The 5,813-nt window shown below is 29.4% G+C and overlaps 1 long non-coding RNA gene across 7 annotated transcripts; it reads right to left on the bottom strand.

Moving 5' to 3' along the window:
- Positions 1-786: 786 nt before the first annotated feature.
- On the bottom strand, positions 787-4,789 carry LOC107609593 (uncharacterized). 7 transcript variants are annotated; one of them, XR_015892407.1, is made up of 8 exons: positions 4,346-4,789; positions 4,109-4,248; positions 3,596-3,694; positions 3,001-3,096; positions 1,917-2,008; positions 1,469-1,551; positions 1,194-1,272; positions 787-1,094 (listed from the first exon to the last, which is right to left on the bottom strand). It is a non-coding gene; the product is annotated as an uncharacterized LOC107609593 (long non-coding RNA). The 7 variants fall into 7 exon arrangements; XR_015892408.1 differs by having other exon boundaries at positions 1,194-1,280; positions 1,469-1,668; positions 4,346-4,741; XR_015892405.1 differs by having other exon boundaries at positions 1,469-1,664; positions 4,346-4,741.
- Positions 4,790-5,813: the final 1,024 nt, after the last annotated feature.

Genomic DNA, 5,813 nt, shown 5'->3' with positions numbered 1-5,813 from the left:
GTCAGTTGATAGAACTGATAGAATTCGGACCTTATTTTTTTGAAATATTTTTGTATTAATATATGAAAAAAATTATTTTTTTAAATTTTATAATATACAATAAGAATAAAGGAAAGAAAATAGAAAGTATTATACATCTTATTTTAGTTTTTTAATATATTAAAAAATAGAGCTTAAATAATAGAATTAGAAGGAAGTAGGGAGAGAAAAATTAATTATATTTTTTAATTTTGAAAAACAAAATTATCTCAATTACAATAAAAATGAATTATATGGTATATCTGATTTGTCAATCAATGATATAATAGATTTTAAATTTTTTTATTCAAAATATATTTAAAAAAAAAGGAGTTGCACTACAAGAGAGGCGCGATTTTGCAAAATCAAACGCCGGCGGCTAAGGAAAACGCCATAATTATGGGCGCGGGGATTAGGTTTTGCGGCGGTTTTCAACAACCGCTGGTATAACCGCCACTAAATCAGTATTTTGCGGCATCCAGTTAAAAAATCGCCGCTAAAAGAGAGTGCCGCGATTTCGCGCATGTTTATCGGCAGCCTGTAACCGCCACTATTTAACACGGTTTTTTAAAGTTTGTGACTGTTTGGTGGCGGTTTTAAAACCGCCGCTAATTTCAATACAAATTTTAAAAAAAATTAGATTTTCCTTTTAAAAAAAGCTGATTTTGTTTTGTTTAATTTTAAAGATACATTTTTTGGTTTCTTTAATACTATAAATCTTAATATTTTTCATCTATTAAATCTAAACTTGTGGAAAAAATAACAAAATTAACTGAAAAACAAAATAATATATTTATCATCCGTGTTGCCATGTTTCGCCTTGAAACTGCTGGAGATACATTGGTGGCAGCATCTTTAAAAAAATCGAAATTCTCTATAAGTCAGAGCCAAAACAAGTAAACTACATGATCATAGAAGAACATCATCTATACTTCAAAGAGATCATCATTCATTAAGAATAAAAGTATCAACTACTACATAAACATGTCAATAGTGTCTCCAACAAAGAAATCAACCTTTCACCCACACCTCCTTTTATAGTCAATACATAATTCAGCTTTGCTCTCTTGGTAAACCTGAAATGTAGAAAGAACATGAAGTCATTTTAATTCTTTAAAATGCAAATTGAATTGAGAGTTGAAATCTTAGATACAATGATGGTGATGATGACTTACTTGAATCAAATCTATGTAATTCATTCAGTACCGGCAGTGATCCCCGAAAAGCATCAATACATCCTCAATGTTCCTTGCTCTTGGATCCTCAACAAATAAACATTTTCATTAATTAAAAACTGGAACTAACAACACTTTGTATACCATATGTCAACAGAACAACATATATAGCACAATACAAAGTTTTATATTCTCTGTCAACAAACAAGTAATTAGACTATATATGTTAGGATTAATACATGAAATAAAGCATATGATATGAAACAGCTTAGCACCTCAAATAGCCAGTGGAACTGCCTTATAGCATTAGCAGTTCCCTGAAACCAACTTTGACCCTCCTGACCTGGAACTTGAGTGGCTGCAAGAATTTGAAAACAAAACAAGAGCTCCCTTCATTTGCATTCTCCTTCAAATTCAAGACATTTCCTCTAATCTCCTTTCCTTCATCCCCACCCATTATTCTCTTAATAACTGTCTTTAACGACCAAACTAATAAGTTTAGGGGAAAAGAAAACAAATAGTAACAGCACCTATAAATACCACAAATTGAATAGCATACTATTTCTTGTAATCTGAAAAGTAAGAATACCATTTTAGTACATGAAAACTCATTAGGTTTTCTTTTGTGTTCAGAGGATAAAAGAGTTTTTACAAAAAAGTTCAACATAACTAGTATAAGCACATGCATAAAAGAATTTTTTATCTTCTAAATAAATTCTGTACCAGTTCTTGCTGAGGTCTTTTATTTTGATTAATAATAGAATTCCTCTCCTCGATGATCTTCGAAATAAGATCCCTTTCCTAAAGTAATAAGTCTGGTACATATAATAGAGATAAGATGATATTAATTATGATCTCCTATAAGATAAAGCTAGTTCAAGTGTAGAATTATTAAGTGTTTATAATATACCATAGAGGTAATAAAGTAATTAGTAATAAGTTATTTTGTTATAAATTTTATTCATATAACATAAATAAGATATAAACATTCTAGTTATTAATAAAAGATATTTTTATTAATAACTAGATAGAATATTTACTTTAGATTTAATCAATAAAACACACTTCATCCAGTTTACATATTGGCCAAATTATCTCTCTTTTTCCTATTCTTTCTTTTTCAATTCTGCAGATTATGCTTCATGATCAAAAAGTTTTCACTGAAAATCTTCTTTTCTTTTCCCATAATAATAATAATAATAATAATAATAATAATAATAATAATAATAATAATAATCTCTCCTTCGTACACCATTGATCAAATAGAACACCAAAATAGTATATGTCTGTCTTTGTATCTGTCTCCCTAACGTAATAATAAGATCACAGATATCCAACTAAAAGATAAATGACAGCAAATTCTCCTAAAAATAGTATATACCTCTACAAATCTTCTTTTCTTTCTTCTATGCATAAACATTCCTTAATTATTGACATTTACACTAATCACTCCTTCAATCTTAAGGAGATTAGTGTCATATTTTACAAAATATAAAAATATCATAGGTAGTATAACCTAAATTTCAGAAAAAGTTAGTATATACCTCTACAAATAAAGTGTTTTTCATAATACTAATACCATAGAAGAAATTAGTATAATTTACCCTTCATAAAACCCCTACATCTTTTTAAGTTAATATCCAAATTATACTACTTTGACTACAATATATACCTAATAATTAGTCTTTTCTGGTCTAAAGATAATTAGCATTATATATCCTCATTTTACAATTTACATACAAAAGTTACAAGAAGACAATTTTCAATGAATACATAAAGCATTATTTGTCTTTATGGTAATTATTACCAATTACATGTGGGCAACATATGAGTTTGCTTGGGTCACATATCTAACCCATCTATATGGATTATGTGCCTTTGATTTCTTCGCTATTTGCAACACCTACACCAACAAATGGCTTCTTAGAACTATTTATCACTAGAGAGTACAAAATAACCCAAAATATATGATAGGTTAAGTATTAGTCTCTACTTCAAAATATCTGTCAATTTTGACAAAGAGAAAGTTTAAAATATCAATGTATTATTCAGATACATTGATTTTATATTTTACCACTTTATTCAAATAGAGTAATTGACAAATATTTTGAAACAAAATGAGTAATAAAAAGGGAATTTACTCTGAATGTCTGATCATCAAATTATAGAAGATTATACAAAACAATTTGAATTTAATTTCATATGGACAGCTACCATTTAATTTCATGATCAATAATACACAAGTGAGTTATGAAAATCATCTGCAAAATCAGGCACAATGTTCAACCAACACCTTTTCTTTTTTTGTTTAAAATAAGTAAATAAATTTTCAAACGTGTATTTATATTTGAAAGTAAAATATAGAGAAAATATAACTTCAAAGGATCATCTCCACATTTTACCTGAAGCCTTAAAGCATGATATATTGGTATATCAAAGGTCATGCTAACAGGCCCTGCCTCCTTCATGATATTTCCTGCATTTCCAACAAAACAGAGCCTCTGGAAAAATAAAGATATCACTCCATTTTAATGCGCTTGATCTTTATTTCTCTCTAATTTAAACATTAGTATAATAATATTCTTTCATTCTGAAAAAATGTCGACTAAGATAGTAGATAATAACAACTGATTAACCAGAAAATCGGTGGTTATGGGCTTATGGCACTGATTAATCTAATCCAAGAAATTATTCTATATAAAAATTCTGCACCTAGTCCTGCTGGATAATGAGATAGGATGGTTAGGAGACAACAAGTGCGGCCAAAACTAACTATTGGTATGCGATTAAGAAGATAACGATTAATGTGGACAGATTTGAATTCTGAAACCAAAAGAAAAATAGCACAAACTTGAACAAGGGGTTTTGTACATACTAGTAATCTAAACGAAGAAGCTGATCGGCAATGGACCTACCGGCAACGGGAAGCGCGAGCAGCTGGTACTGACGAGCGGAGGGGAACGGCGGCAGGGATTCGCACGCGGAGGTGTGTTTTGCACCTCTGCTCCTTTTGTGTTCGCGCGAGGAAGATAAAAAGTGCGAATCTAATTCTTGACTGTATATACCCAAATCAAGAAGAACAAGATCAATATAAGCCAAATTGAAAAGTGAAACAAAAAAAATCAACCAAATTAAAAGAGGGCTTAGCAAACCTAGGTTTCGGACCAGTGTTAGAGGGAGGAAGAGCGGCTCAGTGATGGACACAGCAATAAGAAGGAGGAGACTACTGGAATTGACTGAGGGAAGCATCACGGCGGCAAGGACTCCCAGAGAAGTGGTTCACAATTGACTTCACGCGAAAACGATTTTATGAACGCGTTATGTTAATTTGTTATATATATCACTTTGTTGCTTTCCAGCGGTTAGAACGTGTCACCGCGGCTATGCTATTTAATTTTGCTGCAGTTATCAAACTACTACGACAATCACCGCTATCCATCCAATCTACGGCGGGTTTATAAACGATCGCCAATTTTATGCCACCATCCTCTGTGTCTGTTGTAGTGTTGAAAATGATCCAACGTAATTACGTAAACCTCAAGATTTTCAAGTAGTCTTTTCGTGACATTCTAAAGTCATCAATTATTTGATGTGCCATACCTGAAAAAGGAACGTTTTGAATGTAAAGCAAGCAAAAATATTGGTCCCCCACTGATAAAACACTTTTGATCTCCCTTTATAACAATTTATATCAATAAATTATTTTTAGGCAAAAAAACAGAAATAAGTCAAGGGAGAAAATAATTTACGTGAATAAGTCAAAACGAAAACTGCTTCATGAATCTACCAACGCATGTTTATATGTAGTTCGAACCAGCTTGATCGAACTTCATTTCTACATAATTCGAACCAGCTTGGTTCGAATTATACACAAACACATGCACACACATAATTCGAACCAGCTTGGTTCGAATTACACACAAACACACGCACACACTAATTCGAACCAGCTTGGTTCGAATTACACACAGTAATTCATGGTATAATTCGAATTATGCTGTTAAAAAATTAATAATTTATTAAAAAAATTTATTAAAAAATTTATTAAAAAAATTAATAATTTAAAATTAAAAAAATATATATTTTTATTTCATACGTTAAAAAAAAGCTAACAAAATATTTAATTACGAGACTTCTTTAAAATATTAATGAGCTATCAATTCGAATTCCATACAATACTTTTCTGTCCATTTTTAATAGTTTATGAATATTTTTTAATAAATTTTTTTAATAAATTTTTTTAAATTATACTACAAAAAATATTTTATCCTATGCAAAATAATTTAAAAAAAATGGCTTAAAAAATGTTAGGAGTACTATAAAAATTTGTAATGTTATAATAACTTAGGTAAATACATGCATGTACTCAAATTTTAAATAAAATATTCTACATAGTCAATAATAATTTAGAAATGAAATAAAATATTTTATTTCATACAAAATAATTAAAAAATATATTTTATTCTATACAAAATAATTTTAAAAAATGGCTTAAAAGATGTTATGAGTACTATAAAAGTTTGTAATATTCTAGTGATTTAGGTAAATACATGAGAAAAATATTTTTTCTTTAATTTCTAAATTATTAGTGACTATGTGGAGTATTTCTTTAATGTCCTA

This window comes from Arachis ipaensis, chromosome B7 (genome assembly GCF_059453495.1).
Source record: "Arachis ipaensis isolate K30076 ecotype BB chromosome B7, ASM5945349v1, whole genome shotgun sequence".
Taxonomy (NCBI): Eukaryota; Viridiplantae; Streptophyta; class Magnoliopsida; order Fabales; family Fabaceae; genus Arachis; species Arachis ipaensis.
Note: the sequence above shows the minus strand (reverse complement) of the source record. Positions and strands in the feature narration are given on the sequence as shown.